Here is a 17,854-nt window from a genome sequence, read left to right on the forward strand (position 1 = left end):
GCACAAGGCGCGGCTGACAGAGGTCCTGCCTGGTGGTGACCTCAAAGCAGTGAGAAACCCACAAACTACAAGATCCTTCAATCCCAGCTAGCCACACTGGACACAATGTACACCAAAGGCCTCATTTAGATTTCAGCGGATGGTTTATTCCATCACAAATGTGATAGGTATCCTGCCCGCCCCATTAAAAATGCATTACATCCTGTGGCAATTATAATAAGGCAGACAGGATATCTGTCACGTTTTGATTAGGCCTTGGTGTAGTTCACAGAGTTTTACTCTGCTGAACTCCACGAAGTGACAGGGAAACCCGCTGCACTCTGGGGACTTCCGCTAGTGGCAGAGTTTCTAAGTTGCGCCACTCTTACTGCTTTTTTGCTCCAGGATTTTGTCCTGCACTGTAAAATCAGCACGAACATCACTACGCGTCGTGCCTGAGGGTGCTGCTGCTTTCTGCCGCTCGAATTGACATTCTAATCGAGTGGCAATTTCATCAACAAGAATGCCAGATTTCTACACTCGAGTGGTCGCGACCTGCCATGACCTCACGCAATGGGAAATCTCACTAGGAGGAGGTCAACATACGATGAAACTACAGACCCGGGGAGCAACATGGAACAAGTAAAGGAACAAACCAAACATACACGAAAAAGTTCAACCCCAAAATCAATAGGAGAACCCAAACATAATCGGCACATCCTGGAGGATACTGAAGGGGAGGCCAAAAGCAACACGGAGATAGTATCGGCTCGGGAAAGACAACAGAGCCATCGCTGAGTGAAGCACTAAGCTCATTAAGAACTTCCACAAAGATGTAAAAATGGACAGTCAAAGGAACCATGCAGCCATTCAAAAACTGCAAGGTGCTATCAAAAAAGTAGGCAACACCTGCTCAGAGATCTCAGACAGAATGGCCTCTGTAGAGACACGCACAGAAAATCTGGAGTCTGACGTCACCAAGCTCCAAACTCAGGAAAAAGAGCAGGAGGGAATCATTAAAGATTTAATGTTAAAGGTTGAAGACCTAGAAAATAGAGGCAGAAGAAACAACCTACGGTTTCTTGGAATCACCAAAGGCGCAGAGGGAAACGACCCAAGGGGCCAACCTTGTCCAACCTCCTAAAATCAGCCTTCCCAGAACTTCATTCCTGGGAAATGGACAGGGAAATACAACGCGCTCATCGCTTCCCCCTTACGCTACCTAAACGCTCTCATAAGACACCTCAGTATCCAAGGGATTTGTTGGTTCATTTCGGGAACTTTCTCCTTCGAGAGGCTATGTATGACATTGCCAGACCCACAAGCAAGAGAGAATACAAAGGCTTCACGTTCTTTGCACGTCCAGATTTTGCCCATGCTACGGTGGAACAAAGGTGGATAATGAGACAGCTATTCACCCCATTTGAGCAAATTGGAGCGACAGTGTTTCTGCAAAATCCAGCGCGTCTCAAAATAATCTACAAGAGAACAACAAGAAGCTTCACAAGCGAAATCCAGGCAGAGTCCTATCTAAAAGAAATCTCAGAGACAGCGAATCGAAGCAAGGGAAAAAAGCAAAATGCCTAAAATAGAAAAGGAGGCAATAAAAGACAAAGAGGAGCAACAATGCTAGCTGTCTAGAACTATGGGGCACTATTAGAATGGGAGGAGGGGGGAAAGGTTAAAGGCTTGTATTCAAAATATGCTATAATATAAGGGTAGGTGTGAAGGTATAGAGAAAAGCTTACTCTCACAAATGCCCCCCATCCTATTGCTTCATTGTATTTACTCATGGTTAGGCCACGAAGCAAGCCGAGGCACACTGACTATACAGACGCCCACACCAGGGTGCCCTATGATCGAGGACGCCTCAATGGGTGGTGGGGAAGCAGGGGGCTCTAGGGGGGGCTGGGGTGGGAAGGGAGGGGAGGGGGAGGAGACCAAGGGAGGATACACATTCTAGGTGATACATACAGGGTATGGAACAAGATTAATAAACCACAATGGAATAATTCGGCTAGGGTAAGAATAGAGGTCAAAAATCAAGTAACAGTAAAAACCCGAAGTAGCGAAAAGAAGGGGGGTGGCTAGATTAAGAATGATATCATTGAACATCTGTGGCCTTAATGACCTAAAAAAGAGGCAAACGGTTGCGGTAGGACTGCTAGCTATGGAGGCCAATATAGTCTGCCTACAGGAGACACATATAGAAGGGGGACAGCAGAATCTATTAAAAACATTAGGGTACCAACTTATAATTGCTTCCACACAGGGAGCACGAACAAAAGGGGTGGCCATCCTTGCGAAAGGGGGGACCTTCAATTTTCAAGATCTATATCCGATAAGTTTGGAAGATGGGCCATTACGGACTGTCACTACAACAATGGACAAAACATACTGCCCGTATGCTCAGTCTATGGGAATGTGGGGGGATGGCCCAGATATTCTGGTGAGCATCTCTAATGAGCTAGTACACTGGCCTCTACCCCTGATTGTCTGTGAGGATCTCAACCTGCATTTACCAGGAGGCTGGTCGCTGGGCCCCGAGTTTAAATACCAAGGAAGGAAACCGAAGGTCTTTAGGGCTTTTAAGGATCTCTGCGAGCTACATGGCCTGACTGATGGGTGGCAACTGGGAAACCCCAGGGACCACGGGTACACTTACTTCTCTCACCCACACTCACGCAATGCTCGGCTGTATTACATGCTCATCTCGAACTCAGTAAAGGACATATGCAATGTAAGGAAGCTCCCTAGGGTATTATCAGTTCATAACCCACTAGAACCAAATATAGCTTGTAGTAACGGCATTCCCACTCTAAGGACTTGGACTTTTGAAAGAGCTTTCTTAAAAAATGAGGAGTACTGCCGACATCTGATAGAGTGGAAACCATTATTCTTATCAATAAACATGGGCAGCGCACCCATTGAGGTAGTCTGGGATGTGATGAAGGCCGGCATTAGAGGTGAGACTCTTCAGTTCTCATCAGGACTAATAGAACAGACAAACAACTGCTAGTCACGTTACAACAGAACTTGAGTAGGGCGGAGTCAGACCTGATCATATCCGCTCAAACAGGACAGCTTGCGGATGAATTAGCGCGAGTAGCAATCGCCAGAAACCGGATCTCAGAGATATTTACAGAGAAAGCAATTACCAAAACTAGTATTTACAAAGAAAGATCGTACGAGCTCAGTAAACAAGTGGGGAATCAGCTAGCAGTCCGTACAAGGAAGGAGACGACAGCCAACATGGTCAAATCTATTAAAGACGTAAATGGTGGGCTGCGAACTGACGCATCAGCAATCAGAGCGGCATTTCAGAGGTTCTACCAAGAGTTGTATAAAGAGCCAGAGAGGGATCAAGAAGACCTTGAGGAATATTTAGCTCAAGGGCTTGGCGTTTGCCTCGAGCAAGAGGACCAAGACAGTTTGGATTCCCCCCTTAGTTGGGCCGAAATATTGCTAGCCATGAATTCATTGGCAGCTGGCAAAGCAGCAAGGGTGGATGGGATTCCAACTGAGTTCTTTGTGAAATTCTCAGACCAACTTAAAATAATCATGATGGAGCTATTTAATTCTATACTCCAGGACAGGAAGCCACCCCCTTCTTGGTCCACCGCTAAGATTATGGTCTCCTTGAAAAAAAACAAGGACCCCCTGGAAATGGGCTCCTACCGTCCTATAACTCTGATTAACGGGGACTTAAAGATCTATTCTAAACTCCTGGCAGGGCGACTGGCACCGATTATACATAAGATCGTCTCAACCCGCCAACACGGGTTTATCCCCGGCAGATCGACAACCGATCATGTACAGAGAGTGATATCTCTATTTGACCATGCTGAGACTACAGGAGATCCTATGGCCCATATTCTATTGGACGCGGAAAAAGCGTTTGATAGGGTCTCCTGGAAGTTCTTATGGGCAGCTATGCTGAACTGCGGAATCACTAGGGAATTTATTAAGGCCATCCAAGGACTCTATGTTAACCCAAGTGCTAGAGTTGCGATAAATGGGACTTTATCCAAGAACTTTATCATTACAAGGGGAACCAGACAGGGGTGCCTCTGCTCACCTCTTTTATTTGCAGTGTATATCGATCCTTTTATCCGCAAACTTGCAAGCCACCCTCTCGTACCACCTATTCGGGTGAATAATTATGAATCAAAAATTCTAGCATATGCGGACGATATAGCTCTAGTCACCTCCGATCCTAAAGAGGCTGTTAAGATGATTGAGGAAGAGTCACAACGATATGGTAAAACCTCCGGATATAAACTGAACTCAGGGAAAACCCAGATTGTGAACAATGATAACATACAGATGAGGGATAATAGGGTAGTGGATCATGCTGTGTATCTTGGCGTATGTATAAGCTCCAAGGTGGATAATATTGTGAAGTTGAATCTTGAACCACTATTAGGCCGCACTAGAAAAGAACTGATCAGATTGGACAACCTGCATCTTACCATCGGTGGCAGGTGCAATGTGATTAAAGTGTTGTTTCTACCTAGGTTCCTATATTTTTTTAGAACAATTTGCCTTGAGTTCTCTCCACAATACTTCAAAACTATTGAAACTATGTTCTCCAGGTTTATTTGGGGGTTTAAGAGACCCCGACGGGCTCTCAAATAGATTACGCTGCCAAAAGAAAGAGGAGGACTAGCTATGCCAAACTTTAAGATATATTACTGGGCAACAGTGGCCAAGTACTGTGTGAATATGATAGTCAACGAACCTAGTAACCACCCAATCCCTACACAGCAGGAAATTATATTGGGGTAAAGACCCAAGGGATGCTTATGGCACCATGTCAATGACAATTACTACAAGAAAATAAAACTTAAGACTATCTCTAGCATATACAAAATCTGGATCAATGTTCGTAAATCACTAGGGCTGGGGCGATATTCTTGGTATACACCCGTCAGATGTAATAACGACCTCCCAGAGATTTTTCAGGATGAGTACATGACCCGGTGGATCGGGTCAGGGATCAACCAGTTGGGCTGCTTCTACACAGTAAATCGGCTGAAAAGCTTCTCAGAACTTCGTACCGAATATAATATCAGCCACAGGGACTTTTTTAAATACCTACAGATCAGTGATTTCTTGTTAAGGAAAACGGGGTGGCCGAGAAAATTTCCAAATTAACGTAGCAATTGAAAACCTATGCAGCGAAACTGCTCCTAGAATAGAGGAAATCTACAAGAATTTTAATAGTACATTTGCTGATGACTTGGATAAACACTATTCTAGATGGCAGACTAATTTATCGGTGCAGCTAGCAGCCCCCGTATGTGCTATGGAGCTTTCACACACTTGTCTAATGTCTATTAAACTGCAAGCTCAATTTTACAAAACATTCTTCTCCCTATATTATACTCCCTATAAAATTGCTAAATGGGCAACCGGACAGGGAACTTCATGCCCCGCTGCTCTCTGTCCGAAACTCATATTATTCATATGTTCACCACCTGCACCACACTATCTAATCTGATACTAGAAATATCCAACTTCTTGTCTGGTATATTTCACTCAAGAATTTTTATATGATCTGAAGAAATATTGCTAGGAGTGGCGGAAAGCGAACGGCCCATACACATGCAGGGGTTGATCTTTGTGGCCATGGCGTTTCTCAGACTTAGCATAGCCTCCTCATGGCTGGACCCACAACCACCGGCCTTCAGCCAATGGAGGGTAAGATTACTCGCAACTTGCAGTCTGGAGGTGACCATAAATAAAAATAAAGGGTTAAATAAAAGAAAGAAAGGCATGCTGATATGGAGACCGTTGTTGCAGTGGATACAAGATCACTCCTAGGGGCAGAAACTATACTGCGGGGTTTTCTCTGGATGGTGGAGGGAGCATAGGTTTAGATATATATTTATCTATGTATCCAATTGCGTTTTTCTTTCCCTGTTATTTTGTTTTTTTATGCTCCATGTGCTTCACACTCCTTAAAATATGCTTGTAATAATTTGGGATTCTAACATAGATATGTATCGAGACCTGAGTCTCCGGGGGGTGGGGGGAAGGTAGGATGCTCTAAAAGTATAAAAACTGTGAATAAATTTGTTTTTAAGAAAAAAGGGAAATCTCACCAGGAGGAGGTCCAGCACGTTATATTTTCTCACAAGCGCTCGTCACCTTACCGTTGGCGAATCGCTTGAGAAAAAAAACTCTGTTCTGCATCACTTCATGGAGTTTTTTGGAATGAAGTGGGCAAAACTTTGCGAGGTCTGCCGGCAGAGCGGTATTCGTCGCCCACCCCTAGTTTTGAGGCAATAATCCATTGGATAAACTCCTAACTAGGCCCTCAGTCTGCAATAAGTGTTTTAGAAGAAGTGAAATCCATGGCCTTGTGACTATCAGGTCATTATCTGACTTCTGATGAACCCCACAGAATGAGTGCGCAGCCAGAGGGCAGTAGGCGGGCCAAAGGACAGGAAATTAGGTAAACTTGAATAAGAGAAATATGGAGAGGTAGAAATGCCGCATCACCCGTGGATAACTGTCACCTCCTCCCGCTCTGCCAAATGCCCATCCAGTAACAAAGTGGCATCCAGGGCCCCAAACGGACCACATCATGCCAGATCAATCAATCAATCATGGACATTTATATAGCGCACTACTTACCCGGAGGGTCTCAAGGCGCTTGGGGGGGGGGGTGCTGCTACTGCTCGAACAGCCAGGTCTTGAGCTTCTTCCTGAAGGAAAGGTGGTCTTGGGTCAGGCGCAGGTCGGTCGGGAGGGAGTTCCAGGTCTTGGCGGCCAGGTGGGAGAAGGACCTTCCTCCTGTTGTCGATCTTCGGATGCGGGGGACGGCGGCGAGGGCGTGACTGGCTGATCGGAGGTGGCGTTTAGGAGCGTAGAAGTTGATGCGGTTGTTGAGGTAGCTCGGGCCTTGGTCGTGTAGGGCTTTGTGTGCGTGGGTGAGGAGACGGAAGGTGATTCTCTTGTTGACGGGGAGCCAGTGCAGGTCTCTCAGATGTCCGGAGATGTGGCTGCGTCGGGGGATGTCGAGGATGAGTCTGGCTGAGGCGTTCTGGATCCGCTGGAGTCTCTTCTGGAGCTTGGCGGTGGTTCCGGCATAGAGGGCGTTGCCGTAGTCCAGTCGGCTGGTGACGAGGGCCTGGGTGACCGTCTTCCTGGTCTCGGTGGGGATCCACCGGAAGATCTTTCGTAGCATGCGCAGGATGTTGAAGCATGACGAGGAGACGGCGTTGACTTGTCTGGTCATGGAGAGGGAGGAGTCCAGGATGAAGCCCAGGTTGCGTGCGTGGTCTGTCGGTGTGGGTGTGGTGCCCAGGGCGGGGGGCCACCAGGAGTCGTCCCAGGCGGAGGGCGAGGAGCCCAGGATGAGGACTTCCGTCTTGTCTGAGTTCAGTTTCAGGCGGCTGGTCGTCATCCATTCGGCTACATCTTTCATCCCTTCGTGAAGGTTGGCTCTGGAAGCGGCGGGGTCGTTGGTCAGTGAGAGGATCAGCTGGGTGTCATCGGCGTAGGAGATGATGTTCAGGTTGTGTTGGCGTGCGATGGGCGCGAGGGGGCTCATGTAGACGTTGAAGAGGGTGGGGCTCAGCGAGGATCCTTGAGGGACGCCGCAGATGACTTCAGTGGCCTCTGACTTGTACGGTGGTAGACGGACTCTCTGTGTTCTTCCGTCGAGGAAGGAGACGATCCATTCCAGTGCCTTCTCTTGAATTCCGACGTTGCTGAGGTGCTGCACTAGGGTGCGGTGGCAGACAGTGTCGAATGCCGCGGAGAGGTCTAGGAGGATGAGGGCCGCTGTTTCTCCGTTGTCCATCAGGGCTCGGATGTCATCGGTGGCAGCGATGAGGGCGGTCTCGGTGCTGTGGTTGGCTCAGAAGCCAGACTGTGAGGGGTCGAGGGATCCATTCGTCTTGAGGAAGGCGGCCAGCTGTTTGTTGACGGTCTTCTCGATGACTTTGGCTGGAAACGGGAGGAGCGAGATGGGGCGGTAGTTCTTGAGTTCGGTGGGGTCCGCTGTTGGATTCTTTAGTAGAGCGCTGAGTTCGGCGTGCTTCCAGCTCTCCGGGAAGGTGGCGGTGTCGAAGGAGGTGTTGATGATGTCCCGCAGGTGGGGTGCGATGACAGTGTCGGCCTTGTTGAAGACGTGGTGAGGGCAGGGGTCGGTCGGAGATCCGGAGTGGATGGAGTTCATCATGCGGACGGTGTCATCGGTGCTGATCGGAGTCCAGGCGCGGAGGGTGGTGGTGGGTGGCGTTGCTGCGGTCGTTGTGTGCGATGGTTGACTGCTGAAGCTGTTGTGTATGTCCGCGATCTTGTTGTGGAAGTAGGAGGCGAGGGTGTTGCAGAGGTCTTGCGATGGGGTGATGTCGTTGTTTCCGGCGTTGGGGTTGGAGAGCTCTTTCACGATGTTGAAGAGTTCCTTGCAGTTGTGTGCGTTGTTGTCCAGTCGGTCCTTGAATGCAGTTTTCTTGGTGGCGCGGATCAGTTGGTGGTGCTTCCGGGTGGCAAGCTTGAGGGTGGTCATGTTGTCCGGTGTTGGTTTCCTTCTCCAGACTTTCTCGAGGGCTCGGCAGTTCTTCTTGGAGCTCTTGAGTTCGTCGGTGAACCATGGGGCTTTCTTGCTGCTGGGTCTGCTGGGCGGGGTCCTCAGAGGGGCGAGTTCGTCCGCGCAGTTGCTGATCCACTTCGTGAGGTTGTCGGCGGCCTGGCTGGGGTTCGCTGAGCTGGCGGGAGGGTGCTGACTCAGGGAAGCGGCGAGCTGGTCGGCTGTGATCTTGTTCCAGCTTCTTCAGGCAGCCTGTTGCTGGTGGTGGTGGGTCGTCGTTCTTCTGAAGGTGAAGTGGACGCAGCTGTGGTCCGTCCAGTGGAGTCCTGTGGCGTGGCTGAAGGCGATGTCTTTGCTGGATGAGAAGACGGCGTCGAGTGTGTGTCCGGCGAGGTGGGTGGGGGTGGTCACCAGTTGCTTGAGTCCCAGGTTTGCGAGGTTTTCCAGCACGGTGGTGGTGTTGCGGTCGTCGTTGTTCTCCAGGTGGAAGTTGAGGTCCCCGAGGAGGATGTAGTCGGCTGAGGGGAGGGCGAGCGGGCTGATGAAGTCGGTGACAGATGCCATGTAATGGTGGAAAAGGGGGTATAAGGATTAATATGCACACATCTGCTGCGGGGATATGTCCGGTAAATTATAGGTTGTGATGGATTCTCTATAAGTATTAAATGACTGATATTTTTAAATTACAAATTATATGAATCAACGTTTGTTTGCCTTATCTGCGTTTATAATGTAAAGGACGGGCCTTACAGTGACCCCCTCGCACTGTTTTACACAAAAGCCCCGGAAGGAGCTGCATCTTACAGAACTTTATCTACTTTAGAAAGAACTAAAGACTTGCTTATTAAAGTTGTCTTTCAGGGCCAGAACCGGGTGCTGTAAGCTTCACCATTTTCATGGAGATGGACAGATGTTATGGTGATAGGAAACCCCCTCAACTCACAATAATGTTCCAATCTTCCAGGTTAAAAGAAACCAGAAATGCTTGAACCAAGGGAGCTGTTGAAAGTGTCAAAGGTGACTTATGAACAGCAAGGTAAAGACAGGAGTTGGTATTTGAGATGATCTTAAGTGAATAGGGAAGGAACGAGAAGAAGTGTGTGAATGGCGTTACTTTTGTATACTTTGTAAAGATTTACTGGAAATTTTGCAGCCCAGCCTCATCCATCTCTTTTTCTCAAATCTATTGTTGTTTAAATGAAATCTTGACCATATGCATCTATCTTAAGCTCCGTGAGCTCCCATACTTTGCTAAGTGACTCTGTAAACATGGTAAATCACCTCCTTTCCAGACATTAGTAAGATGTCACCTGATCAACAGAACTTTCAGTTAAATATCTTTGTATGATGAACAATTCCTTGCTAAGTTTCAAAGGCGGTAAAGAAGAAGGGCGAGATTTACTAATATTTTGCGCTGTGTTTGCATCACAAAAGTGGCACAAAACAGCGCAAAATCCTATTTTCCTAATTTACTTTCAAGCAAATAACGTAAAATTAATGTGAAGCCGCGCATAGCACTGTGTCGCATTACTTTGCGCCATGGGGGGCCTGCCAAGGGTGGTGCATGGGCGTTCCCGCGCAACCACCCAAGGTTTCTCACGCTAAACTCAATTTACCAAATACAGTAGATTGGGTTTAGCATGAGAAAACTGTACCCTTTTAAACTAGCGCAAGGAAGGAGAAATGCTTTCATTTCTCCTTCCTTTTCTAACTTTGCATGCGAGCTGCACTGTGCAACACGTATACAAAGTGGGAAAAGCTTTCCATCATGTCTAGGCATCGTATTTTGTACAGGAAGGGTGTCCTTCTTGTCCAAAACCTATGCTGGACTCACAAACACACACACGCTAGCGCTGGTGCTAAGGAGTGTGCATGGCGCAGGGCTGCTGTAATCAGTGCCGGCGCAAGGGAAAGGGAAGGAGAGAGCCATATCTTTGAAAATATGGTGCTCTCCTGCTCCCACCCTGTTGCACAATGAAGCACAGACTCACGCGGGGGGGGGGGGCTCCAGTGCATTGCGTGGAGATTTGGTAAATCTCCCCCAAAATGTCATTTACAACCAGTTAAACATTGTGAATTCTCATTCCATTATGTTTCAATTTATTAATGTTAAATATGTTTACATCCAGCCGAAAACAAGCCTTGAATGTATGAAATGACCATCAATAATGAAGCGAATGCTGTAAATCTTCAATAATAGCAGAAATAATGAGCTACAGTATTCAGGAAAACATCAGCGCAATCGGCGACAGATGAACCTGCACACAAACTGACAGTTACTGGAGGAAGCAGTCAAGGGCAGTTCGGTGGAGGTAAGAGTCTGAGCTGTGCACCTCCACGCCACAAGACGAAGAAATTACCTTAGGAAAATTAAAGCAACAACAATATAAACAAGCGTCCAACACCAGCTTTGATCATGGGATCGGTATGATGTGATTACCGCAGTGCTCTGTTTTCTAAGATGATTACAAGCAATCATTCCGTGCTCTAGGAGAATTGTAAACTCTTTCTGGCTAAACCACAGTAACCAGAGACGAGCACAACAGAGCGGAGCCAGACAACTGACGGGTAAAGGAAAGAGGAGTTCTTATATCTACAATACAACAAACTGTCCCGATTTGCACCGGCCAGAAGGAAGATACATCTTTACCCGCAATCGTGCATAGCCATAATCCAATCTAAAGGCACAATCACCTACAAAGACACCTTCTAAGTATTAGGGGTGTGGCAAATATTTGGTGGCTATTGCATTTTGTTAAAACAGAAATCAAACGTACAAAATAAAGCAAGCTTTAAAGTGTGTGAGAAAAACACATGTACTTTATCAGCCATGTTGGCCCATCAGGAAGTACAGTCAAGGGATGTAGACAAATATATACACGACCCACAAACACTAACCAAGAAAGAAGACTCATACACATGCAGCAAGAGCTTTAGTTTGTCATCACTACTCAAGCTTCATCAGCAAACCTACACAGGAGAAAAACCATTCAAATGCAGTGAATGTGTCAAGAGCTTTAGTCGATTATCGGACCTACACATTCATCAGCGAACACACACGGGGGAAAAACCCTATCATTGTAGTGAATGTGACAGTAGTTTTAGCGATTCTTCAGCATTAAGGTATCATCAGCAAACTCACACAGGGGAAAAGCCATTCAAGTGCAATGAATGTGGGAAGAGCTGTGGTCAGTTATCAGACCTAAAAAGTCATCAGCGAACACACACGGGGGAAAAACCATTCAAGTGCAGTGAATGTGTAAAGAGCTTTAGTCAGTTATCAGTACTACAAAGACACCAGCGAACACATACAGGGAAAAGCCTTATCATTGCAGTGAATGTGACAGTGCATTTATTGACTCTTCACCATTAAGGATTCATCAGCGAATACACACAGGGGAAAAGACATTTAAGTGCAGTGAATGTTCGATGCACTTTAGATACTTATCAAGCCTTCAAAGACATAATCAAACACACACAGGGGGAAAGCCATTCAAGTGCAGTGAATGTGGGAAGAGTTTTAGTCAATTATCAGTGCTAAAAAGTCATCAGCGAACACACACGTGGAACAAACCCTATCATTGTAGTGAATGTGACAGTAGTTTTAGTTACTCTTCAGCATTAAGGTATCATCAGCAAACTCACACCGGAATAAAACCATTCAAATGCAATGAATGTGGGAAGAGCTTTAGTCAATTATCAAACCTACAAAGACATCAGCGAATACACACGGGGGAAAAACCATTCAAGTGCAGTGAATGTGCAAAGTGCTTTAGTCAGTTATCAAACCTCCAAACACATCAGCGAATACACACGGGGGAAAAACCATTCAAGTGCAGTGAATGTGTAAAGAGCTTTAGTCAATTATCAAACCTACAAAGACAAAAGCGAATACACACAGGGGAAAAACCATATGATTGCTGTGAATATTTGAAGAGCTTTAGTCGGTTAACAACACTACGAAAACATCAACAAACATACTCAGGGGGGAAAGCCACTCAAGTGCAATGAATGTGGGAAGAGCTTTAGTCTACTATTAGAGCTACAAAGTCATCAGCAAACACACAGGCAAAACATAGAAGGGCACTGAAAGTGAGAAGGGCTTTTGTCAATTTTTGATCCCACACAGCCCTCAGTGAATACACTGCTTCACTTAACTCACATGCAAATAATCATAGAGATGCAGAGACTCCGAAAAGAATTTAAGAACATCAAAAATAATATTGACCCATCTGAGGCATAGACAAGAGCTGAACAGTGCAGTTATTGTGAGAGAAATGAATTACAGAAAAAGATAAAATTCAAATTATGTGCAACATTGAAATACCAGATGATAGAAGACCTGACAAGAAGTAAAGAAGAAAAACAGAAAACAGTGTTTGCAGAATTATAAAAGTGTTTTTGTTTCCAGTGATTGTTCACTTCCGTACACATAGCAAAGCGACATGATGCACCAGGATACACAGTGGGAGCTGAGCACAATGTGGACTAAAAGAAAAGAAACATTGTTGATTTTTATTTGGTGAAGAAGAGATACAAAGTAAAACATTAAATCACACCTGACCACACTACCTGTAAAAGCAACACTGAACAATACAGGGACTAACCACTGTATTTTCAGCTAACTTGTCGGATTAGTGATAAAACCTATAAACCCAACACACCCAGAGTGGACCTGTTGTCAGGGCTCTGGAGATGGGAAACTTCATTGGTAAAATGTAGATATTACTATTAACAAATGCCACTGCAGTACATGTGATGAACTAAAGTGAAGCACAGGTGTTCAAGAAATAACCTGTTTTGAGATATAAAAGAGCATATACCTTGTTTTTAAGTAATGTTTGCTGCATCTTTTACACTCTGTTATCGGTTGATGGATCAGCTCGTGCCTCGGGCCTTATAACTAAGTGTGACCCGTGGCTCCTCTCCGACATGGCTCTCCCTATTCATTTTGTGACTTGCCAAACTCTACTTTTTACCAGAATTGAGCCATTGTAAGCAGTCGACTCTGTTTGAAGAATGTGGTGAAATAGCGAAATCCCACTTCAAAAGTATATATGTGACTGGACAATCAGTTGCAGTCCCAGCAACTCGTCTTCCGCACTTGATTGTCCCTTGTCCTCCAATGTTCGAAAGGATTTGTCGTATGAATGCCAGAAGTGGCAGTGACATTCATGAAGCTAACGCTAACAGGAGTGTGTGGAAGATAGAGAGGGTGAGAGATAAAGAGAGCGAGAGAGACAAAGAAAGGGGCGAGAAATAGAGAGAAATGGAAAGAGGGGGAACTGCACGTTATTTGTACTCACCTAAAAATAGAAGAAGCAGCCAAATACATGTCAATGTGTGACATCACCAGAGAAATGGACTGAACACCTGAGGTTCCGTAAAAATTATTACGATGTTCTGGGCATTGCCGAATATGGACGAGTTTGGTATCTACGAACCGCAAATGACGAGTTCGGCAAGTGTGCGAATTTTCGCTACACTACCTGCCAGGGTTCGTCTAGTATTACGTGTTCTTCATCTGAACCCTCGGGTTCCATTTTAGATACGGCATCCATTTTGTTTCTTGCCCTCACGTAGTCAGCGAGCAGGTAACTGTTCGCCCCTTGACCCTCTAGTTCCCAAGCCTTGCGGAAGACGCATATTCCTTTCATGCGTCTTTATGGCCGGAGGAATGACACAGCAAAGGCAAATGGCTCAGCTTGAGGGTAATCTGGTCGTGCCGGCTTATTGTGACAGCCTTGCAGGCGATGGGATCCAACTCTTTGATCCTACGATCATGCTTCCGATATTACCCCCACACTCTTTTCTCTACATGTGTCTGATTTCCTCGCTGGCTGCTCTTGTCTCTTCTTCTTTGTCATTTACAACTCTAATGGGTGTGCCTAATGGTGGGAAGATGTACTTTTACAGTTGGGAACCGGCATGGCTATTTGTAATGATGTTCCGGGATTCTGAACACATGAAAGCGACCTCTTTGAAGTTTATTGTGGGAACTGGATTGTAATCTTTGGTCCACATGTTATGCAATGGCAACATTCTGTATAAAAGAGAGCGACCTACAAACCCAATTTGAAGCAGACTCTCAGAACCTACACACTGTTGTACTTCTTGTGACTTTTGCCTCCCTGCAGTAATAAACGCTGATCTTTGACGCCGAAGGAAGTATCCCGTGTCTCTGTAATTTGTGCGCCGAAACAGGTATCCCATGAAGGTTATAGGTGTTGTTCCCTGGCACCGCTGGTACTGTTAAAAGTCCAGTCCTTCAGTTGGCGCCCAACGTGGGGCGACTTCAGCGGTACCGGTCCAAAGCCTGATGATCGTGAGGAACTTCGTGTGAAATCTCCGAGGGAAGGTGCACCCCGCTTCATCGATCTTGTTGTCGAAATAAGTGGCCCGAAGTTTTTCCCTGCGAAGATTCCCGCCTCCTGACGGCTGCGACGGACCGATGCCCTGACTGTCGACCTGTCTTCGACGCCCGGCGCAGACCTTATGTACAAGCGAGACGATAGACAGGCCTTCCTGGTGACGCCATTGAAGTTCTGAGTTAAGTATTTGTGGGTCACTCCCAGTCCTTAGTGGTTGTTCTAGCTTCTCGAAAGCTTTGTTGTAGCCTTTAAGGCTTTGTTGTAATAGCTCACCGAGCTTTGTAATAGCCTCCTCAGTCTTTGTTGTTAGCTCTCCGAGCTTTGTGATAGCCTTAAGGCTTTGTTGTATTGCATGGTTCCATTGCATTTGTGGTTCTTAGTATTGGTTCTTAGTATTATTTGACAGTTGCAATTGCCAAAAACCGAGGGTTTTGACTTACACGAGGTTTTATTGCTTCGGTAATCCTTGAAGTTTGATACTAGGTTAGTGTGCACGATGCCTAGCCATAGTGGTTTGTTTCGTATTTTCCAATGTTGCGCGATGGATTCCCGGTTGGAGGATTCGTGTCCGATACCTCCAGTTGGAACTCCGATACATGATCTTTATAGTCGACATGGGGTGGGTCCTATAATATATAATGATTACTGGGTCCGCTATACAAAGAAAGACGGTGACCTTAGATGGCCACCACATGGAACTTTTGAACTTTCGATTTTAGATAATCTTGAGGCTAAATTATTTTTAAAGAAAGCTAGGCCAGCTATGTTTGATTCCTTTCGGATATGGCGTAAAGAGGCCAAACAGAAAGAAATCAAACAACTTAAAAAGGATCAAAAGCAAGGGTTTGTTCCGATAATGCAAACTATACGAGAATGTAAACAGGACAAAGAAGAAAAGGAAATGGAAATCTCTACTAGATTGCATCACATGAAAATAGATAAATGTTATCCGGTTTTACCGAATAATCTAGAAAAGAAAGAGGAAGATTTAAAGGAGGATTCCTTGTTGTCATATTTGATGAAATCACCACCTCCTTATGTACAGGGTGCTACTGCTCCTGTAGCTGCTCCTATTGTTCCTCCTGTTGTACCCCTTGTTGCTCCAGCGGCTGCGGGTCAGCCGTTGTTAACCCTACGTTTGTTCCACCACCTGTCCTTGTTCCTACTGCTCCTGTACCTGTACCTTCGCAGACTGTTGTTTCTGCTAATCCGACTACCTTGTCAGTTCCTACTATGCCTTCCTTCACCTCCAGTGTTGTTGCCCCTGTTTTTCTTTCCCCTTCTGTTCGTAAGCGTGTTCCTAACTCTGTTGCTACCCTTTATTCACCTCTTTCCGGTCCGTTATTTTCGTCTAATTTATCTGAAACTCCTCAGAGACGGAGTCAGATCCCTAGTGGTAGAGAGAAAGAGACGTTAGTAACCATGGCACATAGGTGGATAAAACATCCTGCTAACTACACTCCTCGTGTGGTCTTTGACACGTTTTCTCAGTTTAATGAGCCTACGCAAAGATTCGTGTTTGAAGAGATGTGTAACTTTTTGAGGGAAGAATGGTATAATGATGATGTAGATAATGTACCGTCCGACATAATTGAACTTCAGAGTCACTTTTCGACTGGTATGATTATAGGAGACGATGTACGACGTGCCGTGGAACGCTTATTAGCGTTCAGATCCACAGCACATTCTCGGGTGTCATCAGATGATACCACTGAGAATTGGAAAGCGGTTCCTGGTCAGTATCCTATGAGAGAGGTTCCGCCACTGTGGGTGCCTGGTGATCCTAATGCAAACCCTGTGGTTCTACCGCATTTTCGAAGAGTATGGATACATCTTCCATGGAAACGATCGGAAGTTTTGCAAGTGAAGCAATCCTTGCCCGATCCGCGTAAAAATCCGGCTGGTTATTATAAGGAGTTATCACAACTGGTGGAAGCTTCTATTATGAACCTTGCCGACATCGACATGTTGTTTGGCAATGTTGTACCGCAACCAGTTTGGGCTAAAATTCGTCAAGCCAATCACGCAGTTGAATTAGGGGGTGATTGGGCTGCATTGCTAGCGGCTGATGCATTACAAGTTGGTGGGGCTAAACCTGACCAGTTGATCTTGGATTTGCCTCAGAAAATAATTACGCTCATGAAAACTCTCATGCCAGCGATGAAGGTGAACTGGGATAAGTTATCAGCTTGTAAGCAAAAGAAAGACGAGAGTGTCTCGGATTTCTTTACAAGGTTTGAGGAAGCGTTTGTCGACCACAGCGGCCAGGACATGGGCGCTGAGGGAGGCCAGCGGTTATTCGTTGACAAGTTCGTATCAAATTTGCTGCCTGAACAGAGCAACAAACTGAAGAATTCGGAGAGTGCGTGGGCAGTTTCAACCCCTGCGCAAATACTAGCAACGGCCCAGTATTATGAGAATAGGGAAAAGGAAGAAAGTGATCGTGTAGAAAAGAAAACGAAAGAACTCAAAACGAAGGTTTTGTTGCAGCAAGCATACCCTCCACGATCAAACCAAAATGATTCACAACAGCAGTATCGACCACGAGCACAGCCTGATAGAATGCAGCCGCGCTCTGACAACTTTGATTATAGATCTTCACTTGGGTATAATCCGTGCGCATATTGTAGGAAAGAGGGACACCTAAAATATGATTGTCTTGCCTTACGGGACCGTCTGAATGGTGTGTCGACACGTGGAAACCGTGGTGGTGGTCCTCAACAGGCACCACGTGGTAGAGGTCGTGGTTCATCCCACAATCAGATTGATCGTCATCAAAATCAATCAGATGCAAATAATTGTTTTGACCAGCGAAATATGGGGTCAGTTCGATCTGCACAATATAATGTGGATGATTATTACGTAGAGCATGAGACTGTTGTAAATGACCATTAATAGGACAGCCAACGACAAAGAGAGGGAGTAGTGTCAGTTCCGGTCGATCAGAGTGGGCCTTATG

This window comes from Lissotriton helveticus (genome assembly GCF_964261635.1).
Source record: "Lissotriton helveticus chromosome 1_1 unlocalized genomic scaffold, aLisHel1.1 SUPER_1_unloc_1, whole genome shotgun sequence".
Classification (NCBI taxonomy): Eukaryota; Metazoa; Chordata; class Amphibia; order Caudata; family Salamandridae; genus Lissotriton; species Lissotriton helveticus.